Source organism: Suricata suricatta, chromosome 11 (assembly GCF_006229205.1).
Source record: "Suricata suricatta isolate VVHF042 chromosome 11, meerkat_22Aug2017_6uvM2_HiC, whole genome shotgun sequence".
NCBI classification, from domain to species: Eukaryota; Metazoa; Chordata; class Mammalia; order Carnivora; family Herpestidae; genus Suricata; species Suricata suricatta.
In genome coordinates this window covers 19,479,626-19,502,924 of record NC_043710.1, presented here as the reverse complement: position 1 = coordinate 19,502,924, position 23,299 = coordinate 19,479,626, and the positions used below count along the sequence as shown (strand labels likewise).

The following is a 23,299-nucleotide window of genomic DNA, read 5'->3' as shown; positions in this document are numbered from 1 at the left end:
AAATCAAGGCCACAAAGATTTTATGAGACCCTAAGGAACATATCAAGGCCTATGAAGAAAACTCTAGCATTTTTTTAGTATTACTATTGATTTTAATGTGTTAGGAGTCCTGAGATTACCAGAGGCACTGGATCAGATACCGTAACTGAGTTGAAACAGATGTGTCTGGCTTTAACCACTTTGTAGGTTCTGATCAGCCTGAACCAGACTGTACCACTCATACTTATTCTCCTCATTGAACAGATATCCCATTAAACCACATGCAAACCAGAGTGGGACGTGCTGAATCCTGGCATTTGGTTTCATCTTGAGGCTGTCTGAATTGTCATTTCGTGTATGTGAATTTATGGCTATCTACTTTTATTGTGTCTTATTAGCATCCTTTCTGTTTCAACTCGGTCTCTGCTCATGCTTTGCAGCTCTGAACCTTTAAAGGTAAATAACCCAAGCATTTGCAAGCTCTTTACTGCACCCTTCTAAGCATTCAGAAAACTGTGCACAGGACTTGTTGTACCCTTAGTCTGCCACCAATCCAGTGGTTTCTGGATACTACCCTAATCCGAAATACTGGCTATTTATCATTACCCTTTGTTTACAAACTTCTAAGTGGTTTTTGAGACAGTGGAATTCATTTTTTAGCCAAGCCAATTCCATTGGAATTTGCAAGTAAAATTTCATAAGAGGCTATACCAAATGCTTTATTAATCTCAAAATATACATTCTAGACTCACATTAATGTCATGCCCTTCTTTATTTACTGGCAAACTTACTTTTCCAAGCCATTTTCTTTAATATATATGTAAAAATTTCCTTTTCTCTTTTAACTTCCTTGTGATGTCTTCTGCTGGCAATAGATTATGCCATTGGATATGACCACAGAGCTATGCTCTGCTTTTCTGTTTAAAGAATTCAAATGAAAGTGACCAGAATGGTGTGAAAATCATCTTGAGGGCAACTGAAGAAAATAGAAATATTTGGTCTGCCCTTCAAATGTTTAAGTAAAAATATAATATCTGCCTACAGATATCTGAAGGACTGTCAAATTGTAGCATTAAGGAGCATAACCAGAACCAAAATATAAAAACTACAGTGGCAGAATGCACCTCAAAAGAAGTCATTCATTATTTTGGCAAACAGTTGCTGAGAGGTTTCTATATATTAAGCACTATTTTGAACCTGTAAGGATGCAAGGTAGAATTAACTAAAGTCCATGATCATGAGTTCTTTGCAACCTATTATGGCCACCTAATGCAAGAAAATAAATACAACTGTCCAACTCTGCAACGGACTGACACATGGAGCAGGGAACAGTTGGTCACTGGTTAATACAGGTAAAACCTGAATAACCATCTGTCAGTTATATTATAGGAAAAATTCCCGCATTGGGCAAGTATTTACTTATTCTCTGCTTTGTTTCAGAAAGGACTCCGTAGCCAGATTTTTCTTGCTCCTAAGCGATATATTCTGTGTGTAATAAAACTATTATTTTTGGATTTTGTTTTATGAATAAGCCAGCATCTCCTCTAGAATCCCTTTGCCATTGAGGATGTAGGCAAAGAGGCAGAAGTAGAAAATATAAAAAAGTCCTTAACAGACAGAAATAAGAAAAACAATCTTCTCTGGCCCTGTGGAATTTGAGAAGGCATAGAGAGGGAAAGTGAGGTCATATGCACAAGTCTTCACATTCTCCTCATTAGACTAAAACCTTAGAAAGAGACAGGAGAAGTATCATAGCTCTTGTGGGAAATCCTCAGCACCAGAAGAATGATGGCAGGATTCACCAGTTCAGCATGGGAAGGAGACTATAAGTCTCTAGGAGAAGTCCCAACCACGTCCAGCATGCTGCAAGATGTAGTTATTCATAGACAGGTATGTTATACTAGTAACTAGTAACTAGTAACTAGTAACTACTTATACTAAGTAGAACACACAAGTATGATCTAGAAATAGCCAACTGTCCCACTGAGGAAACACAGTAATGTTGAGCAGGCAGGCAAATTCAAGGGACTGGGGTTGGAACAGAGTCCATAGTGAGCAGGGTCATTATAAGAGCAGACAAGTGGCCACAACCATAGACCCCATTTGCATGTACAACCATAATGTCTCAAAAGGTCAGACAGTATCAGTGGGAGACCAGAACAAACAACACATCCATGAGATGACTAAGAGATATCAGAACAACTTTTATTCTAATACCAAAGAGTAACATAAACCTCCTTTTCATTTCTACACACTGACAGAGAGCAGCAGGGAAAAGGATATAAAACCTAAAAGAGTGACGGTATCCAACCAAATCCGAAATCCAAAAGGGACTGTTTAAACTGGAAGAGACTGAAATACCATCAACAATTGGTAAATTTCAGATGTTTCCCCTAAATATCTACTAATTATAAAGCTCTGAAAACCCTACAGACAAGAAATTCATGTACCCTACTATGTGGTGACATAGGGTTCATAAGAAAGATTTGACTCATTTCAGAAAATAAAGAAAATTAAGTGTTCTCATATATCTAAGCAGTAATGTGTGTATATGCTTGACACCCACACCAGTTCAGGAGCACGTATTCACATATGTGAGGCCAAACAGCTGATCATTCACCAAGAAAAGCTTCCTAGAAAGAAAAGAGAGTCAAACTATCTTTTCATGGGGACACTGAGAGGCCCCTATGTAAGTTCACATTTTTATTTGTCCTCTACAATGAATAATTTCTCAAACAGGACTCTTAGCTCGTATTTTAATCTCCTTCATGATGTTGAGGTTTCGTAAATTTTCTCCATACTGTGTAATTAATTTGCATTCTTGAAGAAGTAGATTATCCTTACATTGCTGTACTTACTAAACACAAGAATCTATTTGATGTGAAATGTGAACTGTAGCAGCACAATCACTAAAAGAAAACTTATCTCCCCTTTACACACAGTACCTTCTTCCCTGATGCTTTGCATTTCTTTCCAAACCTCAGTGAAGGCTTCCCTTTATTTTAAGGTATTCTTGTGGTTTTCGGCTGAAATCAGAGCCTATATATACACTGCTGCTCCATGTATATGGGCTTGACATTACTGGGTACCAAATGAAATTATCAACAACAAAGGAATGTTACTCAATATATAATGCAACTACATGAATTTCTCCAATCGCGTACATTAGAAGAAACTAGGAACTCTCCTTATCTGGAACAGATGAAGGCATATGAAAGACTACTACCAAAGAAAAGACACCTACCAATACCAGGTAGCTAGTATTTCATTTCTCAAGGAAGAAAATAAAGAGAAAAAACTTAGCTAGTCCCTCTCAGTTTACCATTTAGTGTTCCAAGTGAGATGGAGAGAAAAATATTGGCAGAGCTGTTAAGAAAATAAGACTGTCCTTTCCATGAGAGCTAAAGAGGACGGCAAAGTATTCCTGTGGCTAAATAAGGCCTAGATCAAGAACCCTGGAATTCAGCCAGGGTGGGATGAAATTAAAGTCCTGAAATGGTAGCTCCTTCTTAATTTTACCACACACGTTGATGTCCAATTCCTCTAGATTCTCTCAGTTATATCTAAATGCAAAGTTCAGAGAGAAACATGACAATCATCACAATGGGGCCAAAAAAAAAAAAAAAAAAAAACCTCTCTCCTTTTATCTTTAACAGGGTGGGAAATTGGTTATAAAGGTTAGTTTGATTTGTAACAAAAGATCAGGGCATTTTTACTACAATGGGTTAAGTGCTAAGTAAGGCAGGAGGTTTCCTGTGCCTTTGAGACCAGCCAGCACACACACAGTCAATCCATGTCAGGTCCCTTTTCTTACACTTGTTACTGAAAGGCTGCTAAGTCTCTGAAAAGCTGTATCAAAAACCAAACAAAACCCTGAAAGATGGCAAAATTGAAAGGGGGACGTTGAAAGAAGCCACTCAATGTCTGAAGCCCCAAGTCTCTGTCTGCACAGTTGCCTTTTTTCATCATCTCCCAGAGCATAAGTTGTTAAACACAGTGAAAGGTGTCAGAAAGACAGCCTGCTTCCAAAGTTGGGCAAAGTCTGGGATGTGGATGCATAAGAATTCTACCAGATTGCTTACTCTCGCCCAAAACCCTTTAGGGGAGTCTTTAAAAAACCATACATTTGAATACCTAGTACAAAATCACTCACAGAGATCTAAAGCAATGTCTAAAAGATGTCTTCTCTTGAGGTGAAAAATTAAAATCCAATTTCAGGAGAAGCCTTCTGTGTTTTTTTTTTCTTTCTTTCTTTCTTTCTTCTCCAACCTGTCATGGAAGGATTGCCCTGAAGGCTTTATGTTTCATTGTCAAACCTTTGCTTAAAGTAGACTTGATAAACACAAGTCTTGTTTGCCCACTATCAGGGAAAAGAAAAAGAGGTAGAGATCATTTTAAATTTAGGAAGTGGTACGGTCATTATTGTTTGGTGTGGGAATATATTATTTTTCATTAAGAATGCAGCTAAGATTTATTTAGGATATGACGACTCTGATCCATTGGAAGCAATGAGAAACAAAATAACAAATGAATCTTTGCCAAAATGTTAATAGAATGTATTAACTTCATAGAATTCTCTATGCCATGGGAGTGAAGTAATATGATGAACCAAGAGCGACTTACAGAGAAAACAGGCTTTCAAAACAATTTCATGAGTGACACAACTTCCAATGTGCCTCATCACCAATTTTACTTTCCACTGATTCAAGAGCACTATTCTACCTATATCTATAATGCAGGAGGGGGGCATTATAGTCTGAGAAAACTCTTACTGAGATAGGTAGCAATCTTTACCCTTTATCTTGGAAAGCTGTGTTATTACCTGCTAATTTCTCAGGTCATAACCATATCACCTGGTATCTTAAGAATCTCCAAATTTTTACAATTTGCATACTAAATAGGAAGAAGAATAAATTTTGTTCAAGAATTTTAAATCTAACTGGCAGATATGAAAAAAAGATTTGCTATTCAAATCAATAAAAGTTGAGGAAGAGATTAAGAGAAAGATGTTAGATCTTAAAGTTTCTGTCTAACTTCTCATAATTCTTCATATTTAACATCAGGCTTCTGTATATCAGAATTCAACATAAGTTTTTACTATAATGAATTTGTATTTGCTCAACAAAATATAATTGGAAGAGATTTCTGCTTCCATCCATGAAGGAGTGACCAGAAATAGATTTATCTTCCTGCATTAAACAATTAAAAAACACAAATAAAATGTGTGAAACAGTAGTTTTCATACATTGAACAACAGGCAAGATGGCCATAGGTCCTCTCAAAAAAGAAAATAAATAAGGTGAGACCAACTGTATTAGTCATCTTGGGCTGCCGTAACAAAATACCATAGACTGAGTAACTTTAACAACAGAAATTGATTTCTCACAGCTCTGGGGCCTGGAAGTCAAAGATCAGGGTGCCAGCATGATTAAGTTCTGGTTAGGGCCATTTTGTGACTTGCAGATAGCTACTTTTTTGCTGTGTTCTCACGTGGCAGAGACAGAGAAGGTGGGAAAAGAGAAAGAGAGAGAAGGAGAAAGGGAGTGAGCATGCTAGCAAGAGCATGAGAGTGCTCTGGTTCCTTCTTCTAATTACAAAGACACTAATCCCATCATGGGAGCCCCACCTTCATTGCCTCATCTAAACCTGTTACCTAGCAAAAATCCTATCTCTGAATACTGTCCATTAGAGATTAGAGCTTCAACATACAATCTTTGTGGGGAACACATTCAGTCCTTGGCTTTAAGCACTGCCACAATTTTCTGAATGGCATTAAAAAAGTCAGACAAACTCCCCTACTTGAGGACACAGGGTTCAGAATTCAAAAGTTATACTATAGCTAAAATTTACAGGGCAGATAATCAGAAACAAGCGAGATGCAAAAAGAGAACTACAGAGATCTACAAAGGGTACCCAATGAGTCATCTGAGTAATAATCAGCAACTACATGTGAGAAAACAATGTAATGCTTTAGAAAGAATCATCACAAGGATCAGATAGAATAGTTTTGGAGTTTACAAAGGACCGAGAATAGTTTGTATTCCAATTTCATCACCCATGGAGTATCTAGTAGGATCCTCAAAAGAGCATTACCTCAAGACAGAGCCAAATTAGACATAGAGAAACTGCCTACCAACTTAAAAGCAAGTCTCAAATGGACCAAATTCTTCCAAGTAACAAAACTACTGCATTCCATAACAAAGCTCCCAAAATACTTAAGAAAACATAAAAACTCCATCATCTTACAAAATCAAATTCACAATGCCTGGCATGCAGTCAAAAATTACCAGGCATGTAACAAAGCAGGAAATACATAAATCCATAAGGGAAAAAAAAATCAAGCAATACATAGACCCAGAAATAGCATAAATGAGAGAATTAGTAAACAACAACAAAGCAGCTATTATAAATATACTTTATATGTTTGAGAAAGTTGAGGAAAATGAGGCTAAAACAAGATATATATTTAAAAACTGTAAACTTTTAGAGATGAAAATTCAATATCTTAAATAACAAATTCACATCATAGGATTAATAGCATTTCAACAATGTGGAGAATGATCAGCATTTTCGAAGCCATTCAATTAGCAATCAAAACTACATGAAATGAAAAGGATTGAAAGGGGGAAAAGGATTGAAAGTGGAAAAGGATTTAAAGTTAGTAAAAACAGCAACAGTAGCATCAATGACCTGTAGGAAAACATAATCAGATTAAAATGCATATAATTAGACTCCAGAGGAAAGAAGAAACAGGAAAAAAAAAAAAAAACCAGAAGGAAAACCTCTTAAAATAAGTTAAAAGTTATAAATTAGCAAAAATTATAAACACATAGATCCAAGAAATTCAATGAGCCTTAAGTATTAGAAGTATGAAGAAAATTACACCAATATCTATCATAATCAAATTGCTTAAAACCAGTTTAAAGAAAAGATCTTAAAAGTAGCCAGAGAAAAAAGTCACAGAGCCAATCTCATATTCATAGCGGGAAAGGAGGGCAAAATTTTAAAGCTGAGATGTAAAGGGAAGCCATTTATTGGAAACATTTATCCAACCAATCCTGCAAATCTATTTCACTGACAGTGAATAGATCTACCTACCTAGTTAATGAAAATTCACACACACACAAAATACCCATATAAGGAACCTCAGAGTTTATTCTGCTTAGATATTATTTAATCTCTTATCATAAGTGACAATCATAAAACTATGGTTGGCAGAGGATTGAACATACATGAGGAAAGGAGGTGTACAGAGAAAAAGAATCACAATAATACTGAGTTTTCCAATCCATGAATATATTATCACTCCATTAATAAGCTCTTTTAATTAATTTCAGCAATGTGTCATAGTTTTTAATCTGAAGGTCTATAACATGTTTTATTAAATTTTTCTTTAAATAATTATGTTTTAAAATAATAAATAAGCTTTTAACTAATTTTAAATGGCATTTTTATTTCATTTTCCAATTGTTCACAATAGCATATAAAATATACTCAATACTGTATATAGATGTGGAATCATGACAACTTCCTAAATTCACTTACACAATTTATGAGAGAGAAGATACACTTACTTGTTCCTTATAATGGGCAGCAGGTGGTGGGGGGTAGGGTAGGAGACAGGTTGAGACTTTCACATCTAAGTGCGGTGTACCTGCAGGTAATTTTGGGAAATAGCTTTTACAAGGTTGAGAAACGTCCCATTAATTCCTAATTTGCCAAAAATTTTTATTATGAATGGACATAAAATTTTGTCAAGTGATTTCTCTACATCTATTGAAATGATCATCTGATTTGTACTCCTTATTCTCTTAATGTGGTGAATGGCACTGATTGATTTTCAAATGTTAAACCAATCTTAAGTTGCTGAGATAAACCCCACTTAAGCATCATGTATTCTGCTTTTTATATGTTGCAAAACTTGATTTGTTAATGTATTGCTAAGAGTTTATACATCTACAATGTATGAAGGATATTGGCCTAAACATTATGTAATAAGGATATGTAAATAAATTTATGTAAAACTGATACTATGTCTTCTTTAAATATTTGTAAAATATTTCTTTGTGGATTTTGAACTATAAATTCAATAAGTTTAAGTTTAATACATTGGGTTACTCAGATTTTTCTGCTTCTTCTTGTGTCTGTTTTAGTAATTTACAGTTTCAAGAAATTTGTGTACTTCCTCCCGATATTTAATGCATAGCATGAAGCTGTTCATGATATTCTTCTATTATTTTTGTATGATCCTTAATGATGATCTCTTTATTATTCACAATATTTATAATGCATCATTTTGCTCTAATTTTCTTTTGACATCCATTAGCATGATAGCTGGTTCTCTATCCCCTCATTTTCAATCTGAAGGTGTCTTTATTTCTAAAACGAGTCTCTTATAGGCAGCAGATGGATCTTCTGGGGTTTTTTTTATCCAGTCTCATAACTGATGTCTTTTGATTGGTGCATTTTAGTTCAATTACATTCCTAGTGATTGTTGAAAGGTATAATTTAGTGCCATTGTGTTGAGTTGGTGTAGAGTTGGTGTTTCTGGTGATGTTCTCTGGTCCTTTGGAGCCTTTGCACCTTGGTCGTCTTTTACTTTCCCTCCACTCAGAGAGTGAAATCATATATTTGTCTTTCTCTGCCTGACTTACTTCACATAGTCTAAGACACTCTAATTCCATCCATGCTGCAAATGGCAAGATTTCATTCTTTTTGATCACCAAGTTATATTCTATTGTATGTATATATATCACATCTTTATCCATTCATCAGTCAATGGACATTTGGGCTCTTCCCATAATTTGGCTATTGTTGATAGTGCTGCTATAAATATTTGGGTACATGTGCCCTTCAAATCAACATATTTGTATCCTTTGGATAAATACCTGGTAGTTCAATTGCTGGGTGGTAGGCCAGTTCTAATTTTAATTTTTTGGGAACATCCATACTGTTTTCCATAGTGGCTTCACCAGTTTGCATTCCTACCAACAGTGCAAAAGGGTTCCCCTTTCTCTGCAACCTCCCCAACATCTGTTGTTGCCTGAGTGTTACATTCTGACAGGTGTGAGATGGTATCTCATTGTGGTTTTGATTTGTATTTCTCTGATGATGGGTGATGTAAAGCATCATTTCAAGTGTCTGTTAGCCATCTGGATATCTTTGGAAAAGTCTGTTCATGTTTTCTGCCCATTTCGTCACTGTATTCATCATTGTTTTGGGGGTGTTGAGTTTGAGAAATTATTTATAGATTTTGGATACTCTTTATCAGATATATCATTTTCAAGTATCTTCTCCCATTGCATCAGTTGTATTTTAGGGTTGTTGATTGTTCCTTTTCTCCAATGTTCTTTACCAGTCTAGCCATAAGGTTATCAATTTTAGTAATCTTTTCAAAGAACAAATTGTGTTTTCATTGATTTCCTCCATTGATGGTTTTCTATTTCACCAATGTTTATTCTCATCCTTATTATTTAACTCATAATTTTGTTATTTAATGTGATTTTTAGTTTTTTAAAGAGAAAGTTTTTATAATTAACGTTTTTTTACTTCCTACTATAATTATTTAGAGCTATAAAATTTCTTAAGGAACTACATAAGCATAACCCAAAAATTTTTATACTCTGTGTTTAAATTTTCAACCCATTAAAAACATCTTCTAGGGGCGCCTGGGTGGCTCAGTCGGTTAAGCCTCTGGCTTCGGCTCAGGTCAGATCTCACGTTTGTGGGTTCGAGCCCCGTGTCAGGCTCTGTGCTGACCGCTAGCTCAGAGCCTGGAGCCTGCTTCCGGTTCTGTGTCTCCTTCTCTCTCTGCCCCTCCCCCTCTCATGCTTTGTCTCTCTCTGTGTCAAAAATAAATAAAACATTAAAAAAAAATTTTTTTAAATAAAAATAAAAAAAAAATAAAAACATCTTCTAATTTTCCTTATGGCTGTTTCTTTGACCTGTGAATTATTTAGAAGTATTTTTATTTCCAAATATTTGGAGACTTTCTAGATATTTTCTCTTATTAACCTTCAAGTTCATCCGGTTGTGATTAGCTAACATACTCAGAAGTTTTAATAATTTTAAATTTATTTAACCTTGTTTTATGCCTCAGCATATGATACTACTTGGTGAATATTCTATATGAGCTTGAATATAATTTTACTCTGCAGTTGTCAGGTATAATGTTCTATAAATACCAGTTAGGTGAATGGGTTTATAGTACTGTTCAAATCCTCTATATCCATAATGTACCACTTACTGAGATAATATTAAAATCTACATTCATAATTGTACAACTGTTTATTTCTCCTTCCTTTCCATCACTTTGGCTTTATGTATTTGAAACACTATTATTATGTCCATATACATTTTGGGATGTCATATCTTTTTTATTGTTGTTATTTTCATGTCTGTAGAGAGAGTGTAGGAGAAAGCATGAACAGGGGAGGGGCTTAGCACAGAGCCTGATCCAGGACTCAATCCCATGACTCTGGGATCATACATAACCTGAGCAGAAATCAAGAGTTGAACACAAACAACTGAGCCACCCAGACATGCCACGAAAGTTATGTATTAATTAATTAAACATTTTATCATTATAGAATATTCCTTTTGATCTCTTGCAATAATTCTTATCCTGAGAAATATAGTATAATATTAACACAACCATTCCATGTTTCCTATTTCTAATATTGGCACAGTATAAGTTTCTATCATTCTTTTAACCTATCTATACCTTTATATTCACTGCGCACTTCTTGTGTGTAGCATAGAGTTGGGTTTTACTTTTCTGTCTAGCCTGAGAAACTCTGCTCTTTATTTGAAACTTTTTATTGATATTTAAAATGATAATTTGCAGAACTGATTTTTTTAGTTTATTTATTTTGAGGAAGAGAGGGAGAGGGAGAGAGATAGAGGAGGGGGAGAGAGAGGGAGAGGGGAAGAGAGGGAGAAAGGAAGGGAGGGATGGAGGGGGGCAGAGAGAGAGAGAGAGAGAGAGAGAGAGAGAGAGAGAGAAAGAGAGAGAGAGCGAGCGAGCATGAGAATGGGAGGAGCAGAGAGAAAGAGAGAGAGAGTGAGAGGGAATCCCAAGATGACTCTACATGGTCAGCACAGAGCCCAGTGCAAGGCTCAAACTCACAAACCGTGAAATCATGACTTGAGCCAAAACCAAGAGTCAGATGCTTAACTGACTGAGCCACTGAGGCACCCCTATAGAACTGATTTAAAGTCTAATATCCTGGGGATGTTTTTTGTCCTCTTTATTCCTAATCCCTAATTTCTCTCCCTTCTCTGGTTTTCTCTTTATTAAATAAGGAATATTTAGCAACCTACCTTGTCTTGGAATGTTTAGTAGTTATAACATTATTTTTTAGTGACTTCTCTAGGGTTTAAACATCTGTGTCTTTATTATACCACATTCATATAACATTTTACCACTTTAACATTATACCACTTGTTATAACTTTACATAGTGATGCAGTTCTATTTTTCAGCCTCCCATTCATCTGTTATTCTTACAATTTTTACTTCTGCATACATTATAAACCTGTATAAGTACTATTTTACCATTATTCTTTAATAGTCAAGTATCATTTAAATAGATTTTAAAATAAGAAAACATTTACCCACCTACTTACCACTTTCATTGCTCTTTTTTCCTTCATAAAAATCCTAATTTCCAACTGATATCACTTACCTTCAACCTGAAGAAGTTTAACATTTCATGTAGTACAGATCTGTGGTGACAAATTCTTTTAACTTATTCTTCAGTTTTTCAAAAACTGGCCTTTAATAGCTCTCGTTAGCAATCATATTTGAAGTACATTTTCACTCTATATAAATTTATACATTAAAATTTCTTCTTTTAGTACTTTAAGGTTGTCATTTCATTGTCATCTGGCTTGCATTTTTTTTTGTTTTTTATTTATTTTTGAGAGACAGAGAGAGACAGGGCGAGCAGGGGAGGTTCAGAGAGAGAGGGAGATAACAGAATCTGAAGCAGGTTCCAGGCTCTGAACTAGCTGTCAGCACAGAGCCCAATGCGGGGCTCGAACCCACGAACCATGAGATCATGACCCGAAGTTGGACACTTAAACGACTGAGCCACCCAGGTGCCCCTGGCTTGCATTTTTAAATTATTAATAGATAAAACTATTTTTATTTCTATTCCTCTATATGTGCTATTTTTGTCTGGCTGCTTTTAACATTTCTTCTTTACCAAATTTCTTCAGCAATTTGACCCTAATGTGCTTGGATATGGCTTTACTTGTGTGCATCTTTCTTGCCTTTTTTGATATTCATAAATATGTCCTCTATGTTTTTAGTAAAATTTAGAATTTTTCAGCCCTAATATCTTCAAAGGTCTTTTCTTTTCCTGTCCCAAATCTCTTCTTCCTCTCCTATTGTGATTCCAAATTACAAATACAAAGAACCACTTACATATGGTCCACTTTAGTCTGACAAGTTACTGAAGTTCCATTATTCATGTTTGGCTTTACTTCTTTTGACTTCAGTGTATATAGTTTATTTTTCCCTTTCTTCCAATTTAATAATATTTTTTTCTGCAGTGAATAATCTGCTGTTAATTTTATCTAGTTTTTTTTTTCAGATATTATGTTTTTCATCTAGACATCCCATTAGGATCCTTTTACATCCTCCATTTCTCTACTGTCATTATTTTCCGTAACTACAGGCATATATATTTCCTTTATGTCCTTGGATATATTTATAACAAGAATATTAAGGTCCTTATCTGATCATTCTATCATATCTACAATTTAGGGACAGGTTTCTATGACATGATTATTCTTTTCATTATGGAACGTATTTTTCTGATTCTCCACATGTCTCACATATTTTAGTTATATTATGAACATAATGGATGCTACATTGTTATACAACTGGCTTTTATTACCTTCAATATAATATTGGTTTTTGTTCTGAAGGCAATACATTTTCTTATAGCTTACTTAATCCTTTGAAATCCTGCTTTTGTGACATGTCAGAGTGATTCAAGAATATCATCTACTCTAGGTCCAAGTTAGTCCTGCTTCTGGAGCATGGCAGTCTAGGTTCTCTACCGGACGTACAGGGTGATCAGCAAGGTGCTTCTGCTCTGAATGGCTGGAACATGAATGTCTCCCGGCACTGGACAAGCTTAGGTCAGCTCACCGCTTCCCAGTATTGCCCTTCCGTAGTTGCTCCTGCTGAGCCATATGTAATCGCATACGTAATCGCACTCTGTGAGTGCACTGATTAGTATTTTGCCAAAGAATCAAGCGTACCTGTAGGCAGATTTCTAATCTTCCCACCCTCTCTGTTCCTCTTCCACCTGACAAATTCCAATTTCCTCATGGGCTCCAAACTCTGGACTCTGAATAGTCCACCCAGTGATAACACGAGGCTCTTCCTTCCTGCGCTACCATCTGGAGAATGATTCCAGGCAAAATTCCACTACCCTGTAGTAGCACAAATGTCTTATCTGTATCATGGCTACCATCTTTTCTGTCGGCTCAGATGAAATTTTCAAGGCCAGCCTCACACAATTCACTTCCCTTTTCTGTGTGGTTATAAAAGCTCTAGCCAGATGTTCTTCATCAAATTCTGTCTTGTAAGCACTTTATATTGTAGAAAAGGCCATTTTGTCTTTTTTGCATTTAGAGTTCTCAGTATACTCTTTAGACCGCAGTTCGTTTGGGGATAAAAAGATGAGATGGAGACAAGCCTTCCAGTAGGTAATTAATCACTTGTAATCAGCACTTACAGACATTCACAGAAGGTGAGAGAGTCAAGTGGAGAAAGAAGTGACTTCACCATCTTTTCAGGGTTATTACAAATCCTGCTAAGGTTACACTCATTAAAATTGCTATTAACTTTTCTTCCCCCATCAGGATAGTTAATTAATTCTTCCTCATATTTTAAGATGAAGGCAATTAAGGAGGGAAAAAAATAAGAGTTAACATGTCCATACATAGGGCACACAGAATCCTTTAGGAAGTTGTTAGAAGAGCTTCAAAAAAAAAAAAAAAAAGACATGAAAATGGAATTGTGGTTATTCTGAGCCCCAGATTAAAAGGCAGAAGTCAATAGGCAATGGATATTTTATATATCCACCTCACCAATTTGGCCTGAATTCCTCTGCTATTTTATTTTCCTGAATGGTGTTTTTCATTTTTTATTTTTAAAATGCAGGTTTTATAAATCCTAAACTTTATATAATTTAAGGTACACTTTTAAAGAAAAAGAATACAGAATTATAAATACAAAATTGCTAGAACTTTCCCAGGATCCAGTAAGGGTCCAGTAAAAGTGCTAAATCTGCTCCTGTTGAGATTTTCTTTTGCAAATTGCATTTGTTTTAAATCTTCTTCAATGTCTGCAATGATATTTGTAGTCTATTTTATCTTTACTGGTTTTATATTATACATGATCAGTTTATTCTTCATCCTCCCCATATTTTTCTATAACATTTATGTAACCCAGTTGAATGCCTAATCCTTGAGAGTTTTAAAACAGCTAATATTTTTAAAGCATTTACAACACGCTGGATAATCTTCTAAGTTACTCGTGTTAAATCTTCTAGGTTATTCATGTATATTGACTCATATAACACTGCTAATACTTTATGAGATAGATACAATACTATGTTTTCCACATTTTATAGATGGGAAGCATAGGGAAGCACATAGCTCAATGAAATAGCAGAGCTGGCCTTCCAACCCAGGGCTGGGGCTCTTATACATCATGCTCTTCTCTTTGATTTGTGGATGTGGAGTGTTGAAAGGACACACAAGATTTTGAGCAGTATACTGAGCCCCAGGGTACCAGGATTGTCTGAGTCTAAGAACAACTAGTTAAAGGCTGATTGGCAAATGCTGCACATTAAGAGCCCATGAGACCAAGAAAGAGACTCTAGAGGACAAAACTGAGTATTTTACACTTTCTCCATGCAGGTCATACCTCATCCTACTGCTATCATCAGAAAGGAGTTGGTACAGTGATGGGAAGAGGATGAACTAGACTGGACAGGGAAAGATGTTGCGATGAGTCTGCTCTGCATAAGCTATCATGTATATTCACTTGTTTGAGCCTCATTTTAAATATCCCTTTGTCTACTTCCAGAAATTCCAAGAAATTTTCTTTCAATTAAGCAAGCCAAAGAGATCTCTGTCTTTTTGACATTATCCTGGTGACTCCAGTAAGGCCAGAACAAGTGATGAGTGTGAGGAAAAGTCTTCAGTATCAGTAAAGCAAAGAGCTGCATATAACCAGAGCCGCTCTTCCTAATGTATGTAATATCAAGAAGTACTGGCTGCAATTATATGATGGGCACCATCCACAGAGTAAATACCCGCATCCTGAAGATTCAGATGCGATTGGTCTGAGGGGAGACCCAAACATTTATCTTTTTTAAAGCTTCACTGCAATTTGATGTACAGTCAGAGTGGGTAACGCCTTAGATAAGAGAAGGGAGCGCAACCGTGTGGGAGGTCTGGGGTGAGGGGGCACAGAAAGAGAAATGCCCAGTTTAGTGTGGGAAATGAGTGGCACATGACTCTTTGGTAAAAGTAGAATTTAAGCTGAAACTGGAAAGATGAGAAGAATTAAAGAGCTACGAGGAAACATAGTAAAGAAAAGAGCACATCTGAGATCCCCATAGGGCCCAAATCAGAATACACAGCAGAAGCCAATTATAACTGAAGTGTGGATCCAGAGCTGGGGCAAGAGTAAGGCCTAAGGGGCTAAAGGAGGCCTTTCCCCAGCCGGGAAGCTCAAAAGAAGACAGCCCCACACTCAGGTCTCAGCCCACTTTCAAATGAATTCAGTGGACATTCAATGATTCCAATCACAAGAATGAGCAAGTTATACACAGACTCCTGTGGGGGATTTGCCCCTCAGACTACTACCTATAGCCTGACAGAAAATAGCCTGAGAAAAATGAGGTCTATTCAACTGACTGGCTGTGGGTTTTTCTTTTAAAAATATACATGAATAGCATTGTATTGGACTGCTTTTTCAACATATTTTGTTCTTGGAGATTGAGCAATGCTTTGTGAAAAATAAATGCCCAATAAAATAAATAATAAATGAATAAATGAACAGTAATTTCAAAGACTGATGATTTCAGGCACCTCTGTGAAGCCGACTGAAGTTTGAATTTTAGCCTTACTACTTACTAATACTTTGAGACTTCCGGCAAAATGCAACTTCTTGTAAGCCATTTCTTTACCTTTAAGATGGAGTTAATGGTATTTATCTCATAAGATTATTGCAGCAAAGCACCCAGAACAGTGTCTCCCTTAGAACAAAAAAAAAAAATGCTGATTTATTTCTACCTCATCTTTCACTCATAATGCTTGTTACGTACAGTACTCCTCTCCTAAGAAGACAGCTGGGTGGTGGTCTACAAGCAAAATCTTCAAATGCCTCCTGCAAATGTCCACCCAGGCATCCCAATCAGTGTGTCCAAAATCATGATGTTCCATGTTAAACAGAGTTCTCATCCTAAAAGAACCTACAGCTACTAAGTCACATGGTCTCATCTTTGCACCCTGTTACTCCCTTCCATATCCTGGCCTCCCCCATCTGTCTCTGCAGTTTAGATTCTCATTGTAGCTTTTCTGGATCAAGGTTCTCACCCTGTGATGAATCTCTCGGTCTCCAACATCTTATATACTTATCTCAACTTTTTGTTAGCCCTAACTACAAGCAAATGTATCAGCTAAGATTGGAGTCAGCCTCTTGAGCCTGGCAATCAAGGTTTTTCACCAGCTTGCCCCACATGGTGTTTCTAAATTTGTTTCTCACTTCCCAAAAAACAATAGGTCCCAAAAACTCAACTTCTGTTTCCTGTGCTTTCCACTCTGTGTCTTTCCCCCATGTTGTCCCCACAGTCTCATACATTCTTCCTCATACCCTCCCCTGCATATTTAATTCTACTGAGACAAAATACAATAGATACTGTGAATTTTAAAACAGAGTTTCAGGGAACCTGGGTGGCTCAGTTGGATAAATGTCTAACTCTTGGTTTCAGCTCCAGTCATGATCTCACGGTTCGTGAGTTCAAGCCCTGAGTTAAGCTTTGTGCTGACAGTGCTGAGCCTGCTTGGGATTCTCTCTCTCTCTCTCTCTCTCTCTCTCTCTCTCTCTCTCCCTCTTTATCTACCCCTTCATGGCTTGTGCTGTCTCTCAAAATCAATAAATTTTTTAAAAAGTTTAGAATCAAACATAACTAAGTTCAAATCCTCAAATCCTTAGTTCCATCCCCAATTAGGTACATGACATCTCTTTGTAATGTCTCTCTTCTTCACTTATTAAATAATTAAAGCTACTTCACAGAGTTTGAAGAACAAACTAAGATAATGTATATAAACAATTCAGCAAACAATGCCTGCTAAGCAATCATCAGTTTTCACTATCAACACTATTTGATGTCTATTTCAAAGGCCATTGCTTCCATAAGTTCCTCCTTGATCCTGCAAGATACAAGATATTTCTGAAAAGCAACAGTATTTCATTTGCACTTCTTTTAAAATATTTACAACTTTATACTCTACTGTTGATCATAATTTTTTAAACCCAAAACTGCAGTGGGTTTTCTAAGAATATTCATGTCTATGTTAACAGTATAAGGAAGTTTCAGAGAAGTAGTTTGAGTATAGAAAATAGATGGTTCTCAAATATTTTGATCTGTTACAGGAATATGGTTCAGACCATTTGAAATCAGAACTATAATTAAAAAGATCAGAACATTAGGCCATTCAGGAGGGAGGTGGTAAGGAAAATGGATAATGGACACTGAGGAGGGATCATGTTGGGATGAGCAAGGGGTGATTTTTTAAAATATTTTTTCATGTTTATTTATTTATTTTGAGAGAGTGAGTCAGAGCATCAGCAAGGTAGGGGCAAACAGAGAAAAAGAGAGGATCCCAAGCAGGCTCTGTGCTGTTAGTGCAGAACCTGATGCATGGCTTGAACCCACAAACTGTGGGAGCCAAAATCTAGAGTCAGATGCTCAACTGACTGAGCCATACAGGTGCCCCGAGCACTGGGTGACAAATCACAGGAATCTACTGCCGAAGCCAAGAACACACCATATACACTGCATTGTAGCTGACTTGACAATAATTGTATTTAAAAAATAATAATAAATAAATTTTAAAAATTAAAATAAATAAAAAGGACATGAGGCCCCTGCACTCATATGAACTCCAACCTCAACCTCTTTGAGCTCATCTATGACATTCAACGCAACATTCACTAAATTTGTATGAATGATGCCCTGTTTGCAGTAAAAGAGTAGATTAAACAATAATACTCTAATATAGCATCTTAAATGAGATATTCTTTCCAATGCTAACTGTGTCTCTTCAAGTCCTCTCTTTAATCGATCATAAAATAACATTACATTAGATAATATGCACAAGTTAGCCAGAGGGAAACATTTATCTGTGGGTTGGAGGAGAAATTAATTTTCACTAAGTTTCTCTGCTTACTCATAACTTTGGTGGCCCCAATGATTCTTTATGTTAATGATGATTTCAAATATAGCTTGAAAACCCTTAACTATATAGAGTATTATCAAGGAATGATTTGGCAAAGCCTTCTATCTTAAAGCCTTCTAAAATAATCACACTTTCCTTCTTTGACTGAGTTACATTTAACTTTAGTACAAGGGGATTTATTTGTTTGTTTCTTTAAGAAAATTAGTCAAAGGCCGTAAGAGATTTTTAAATGTTACCTTGACTCTCTTTCCTCTTTGTACTTCCCCTTCATGAGCAGTTAACAGAAAACAATGTTCAGATTCTGTTGCAGATAGATATGTCTTGTAACATATCACTTCCTGGAAGCTAGAACCAGACAGAAAGTATGTCTCCTGAAACGGGGGGGGGGAGAGGGCAGCAATAAACATTTGTAATAGTCGAATTTCCCTGAACAATTTGTGCCATAAGCTTATCAGAAGATAAGAATCATTAGCAATCAGTATAAGTAGTAAATTGTACATAATAGGTACACACACATGTAATCTGTGTGTGCATGTCTGATTTCAGTATGCCCCTCTCCCTGCTAATATGCTCTGTATTTTTTATTACATAATTCATATTATAAAATTCAACATGAAACGATATAAGAAAAGCCTATAAATTACTATATGTTTCCCTGAATAAATCCTTTAAAAACTAAATCCTAAAAAAAAAAAAAAACCTAAATCCTGAGAAAAAGAGTAGTCTCCTTTAAAAAGTGAGAACTAAATTTCAACAGACCCTTCCCAGGTTAATAAAGAAATGTTGGTAAGTACCTTTATTTTGTCCAGTCCATGAGAAGGAAGCTGGGCAGAAACAGCATATCATGTACAAAAACAGATTCTGCTGATTAAAACCACCACCACCACAACAGCCATGCTAGGAAGTGTAGTGCACAAGAAACTATAAAATTGTTCCACTCCATTTCTGACCCACAGAACAGTGATTACAGGAGAAGACAAAACCAGTTAGGACTGTTCTTGAGATGCAAGTAAGACAACAATACTTTCATCAAAGTCTCTTCACTAAAGGACAGTTAGAAATGGCAAAAGAGGAGTCAAAATGTACTTTAATTCCAGGACCAGCAGGGCTGGGCCACAGATAAACCAAATGACTAGATACTTACACTGTGGCAAAATTTAGATATTTTGCTATACTTTGAGCAGAAATTTTATCTATTAAGTATTCATAAAATGAAAGATTAGTGTGAGAGGTACCAAATTGTACTTAAGTTTTTATACATCAATGAATATTGCTGTAAGTTGTGTATAAGTGTTTCATATGTTAGAAATTAGTTCACTGTTAATGCTTCATAAAAAGGATTCATTTTCATACAAAACACATAGTTTTTGAGCTAAAATTAACTAGAAAATTACCTAACCTAACACTCTGGTTAAAAAAACACTTCCTGGGGTGCCTGGGGGGCTTATTCAGTTAAGCGTCCGGCTTCAGCTCAGGTCATGATCTCACGGTTCGTGGGTTCGAGCCCCGCGTCAGGCTCTGTGCTGACAGCTAGCTCAGAGCCTGGAGCCTGCTTCAGATTCTGTGTCTCCCTCTCTCTCTGACCCTCCCCTGCTCGCGCTCTGTCTCTGTCTCTCAAAAATAAATTTAAAAAATAAAAAAAAATACTTCCTGAATATCTAAATGTGTTTTCCAAGGTCACTGTGTTGGAGACAAGATTGGAACCGGTACTTGCCTCTTAGGTTTACATAACATACTATCTACCATGAAATGGTTTTGTGTACAGGCTTAAGTTCCAATCATTAGATATGTGATTTTGAGTTAGCATTATTTCCCCATATAAGGGTAATAATTGTATTTACCTCACATGATTACAGCAATCTTTGTAAAATTAATATATATGTTCCACACAGACATTTAAAATGTCTGGTATATAATAAATGTCCAATGATTATTACTATATTTGTTGTTATTATTATGTTGAAATCTAAAACCCCATCAAACTTAAATGGGATATCTATCATTTAGGTCAGCATTTCTCAACCCAGCTTCATATAAGAATATCTTGGAAACTTCCTTAGAAACACAGGCCTTACTCCATATATAATTTATGAGAAATTCTAGGTAAGCTTCCTGGGATTATACTTTTTAATAAGTTCTCGCAGAGAATTTTGAAACAGTATAGTTAGTATTGGCTCACAGATCACCATTTGAGAACCACTGGCAAGATTAAGGAGATGTGACCCAGGAACCTCTTTCTTTCCAAAGAGATATCCAAATGAATATCCAAATGGAAAGCCCAGTGGTATGGAAAAAAATAAAAATAAAAAATGGCCCCATAAACCAAAATAAATAGTAAATATCACAGCTATCTGTAGGGAAATCTACAGAAATTCTGAATGCTCAATTTCATGAGTATAAACATCACCATGATTTTTAGCTCTGTAGTTAGCCTCCTAAATCCTGTCAACATTCACTCCAGGGTCTTGGGACCCAAGGATCTAGCAGTAACCACTATTTGGTTCTTGTCTTAAACATATAAGACCTTCTTCCCAGACATCAAGAAGACATCTGAAGCAGAGTATGAGGGTCCTGGCTTCCACCGATCTCAAGTAGAAAAATCCCTAACTTTGGCAATTAACAATTTAAAAAACACAGAAACAATAAAAAACATTTCTAGGTTCTAGTTGAAATACAACACCCATTCATGAAGGACTGAATCTGGAAGACATTTTGAGAAGAGAAACATAGATCTCTGTTTTCAACCTAAAGATGATATTCTGGACAAGAATGAAGCTCAGAAGTGGAGAAGACATGGCTGGAGGAGCAGGAACAGAATATACTAGAAACATTGCCTCACTACCCACAATAACCTGATTAGGAGGTGCTGGCAGTCAACTACAGCTTTGTATAAAAGGTGTATTAGGGATATTAATTTTTAGCAAAGTTTACATAGCCCATTCTATGACTGACTCCATGCTTCCTGATGATATTTTTGTTTCTCACTAAAACGTCCTTTAAAAGAACTGCAGCAGGTATTGTCAGCCCATGAAGCTGAAGTAGGTAAATCAAGAGCTATCCCCAGTCATTAGACTGATGTTATAAATGGAATGATGAAGAAAGAAGCACCTTGGTGCCCAAACAGTACTGTTATTAACTTAATAGAATAGGTCCTCACATGATACCTTCTGCTAATCCATTTTAGGCCCATGCCATAAAAACTTGATCATAGGAAAAGAAATTTTTAAACAGAAGGATAGATCTTGTGCTAAGATTATTATGACCTTGTGTCAAAATATTTGCTGGCAGGATGGATATGTGAAGTGAGGAAATTCTACCACTAGAGTATTACATACATCCAGGCATAAGGGATAAGCTTTTGGGTTAGGCAGGACAACATGGAGCATGTAAGGACTACACTAAGAAACACCAAGGTGGAGTGAAACAAAGTTGGCTAAATTTATACCTTTCTCCATGTTATGATGAATGAGGAACTAGAGGAAAAGAAAGGGAAGAACAAGAAGGTCATATAGAGCAATAAAGCCTTGGAAATATTTATTGAGAAGCATGACTGGAAAACATGTTCTTTAATATATTATGAATGAATAACAGATCTATTTGTGCACATCACTTCCTGTACCTAGGATTATACTAGCCAAAGCAACTACTATGCAAGCAGATGATGTGCAAATACAGGAAAGTCTGATGGGAAAACAAAAAGGCACTTGAGCAAATGTCAAGAAATCTAGACTCTACTTCTAACTCTACCATAACTTGCTGGGTGACAATGTGAGACCACAGCTTTCATCACCTACTAAGTTAGATAGTTGAATAAGGATCTGTAACAAATGAATGTATACTAAAACTTTAACAAAAGCTTAGTAACCCAAAAGCTTACAGTAGCTAAAAAGGTAATATAAATAAAGAATGTTAGATTGAGGGGCCAAGATGGCAGAATACCGTGGAAGTTTCATTGCATCTCGTGTCCATGAAATACAGCAAGATCAACACTAAACCATCGTGCACACCTAAAAAACTGATTTGAGGATTAAGACAATAATCTGGACAATACGAACCACAGAACTCAGCAGGAACGTGGCCCAGAGAGGTGGGCTGGGAAAGAGAGAAGTTGTGGGGAACTGTTTTTGCTTGCAAAGAGAGAAGGGAGATGGTGGGGGTAGAAGGAGCATGCAGGAAAGCATTCCCCCACCCCTGCCTAAAAACGGCTGGAGAGAAAAGAAAGAGTATGCAAGGGACTGAACAAAAAAGGGAAAAGGGAGAAAGGAGAGGGCCTAAATTCCATTAAGACTCTATAAACGGGGGGAGTGCAGAGTCTAAAACTCCGTAGCTACGATACCTGGTGGGGCTTTGGTGGGAAAGGCGATTCCCCAGGATTAGAGAACAAGGTCTGAAGGGTCCTCCACCACACAAGTAGAGGAAGTCCCCCTGCTGGGAGGACATGTGGTAGAGGCTGTGCGGTCTCCCCACAGACAAAGGTCCCAGCGGACTCTGGAAAACTATATTCACTGGTGCTGTCACAAGGACACTAAATGGAAAGCCTGGTGCCAGTTGTGTGTCGTGATTTACCATAATCTCTGAAATGCTGCTGCTGCAAGATCACATGAACGTTTTCTGGGGCAGGCTGGCACCTGGTCGTTGCTCAGCAAGACTTTCCCCCAGAAGATCTGACTGGGTCAAATCCATAGTCTCTCAGAAGTGAGTGGTTGGGAAACACAGACGCATCTGAAATAAAACTCAGGAGGGAGGTACTACCCAGCAACCTGACGGCTTGGTCACAGAAAGTGTAAAAGAAGGGAATGAAGGGAAGCCAGAGATAAAGGAGGGGT

At 36.6% G+C, this 23,299-nt stretch overlaps 1 long non-coding RNA gene across 1 annotated transcript in view; it reads right to left on the bottom strand.

The window, feature by feature from the left end:
* The window catches only part of LOC115305910, an 80,752-nt gene extending 73,136 nt beyond the window's left edge, over nt 1–7,616 (bottom strand). The window contains exon 1 of the long non-coding RNA XR_003915082.1: nt 7,554–7,616. This is a non-coding gene — a long non-coding RNA (uncharacterized LOC115305910). The remainder of the gene's footprint in view (nt 1–7,553) is intronic.
* Nucleotides 7,617–23,299: the final 15,683 nt, after the last annotated feature.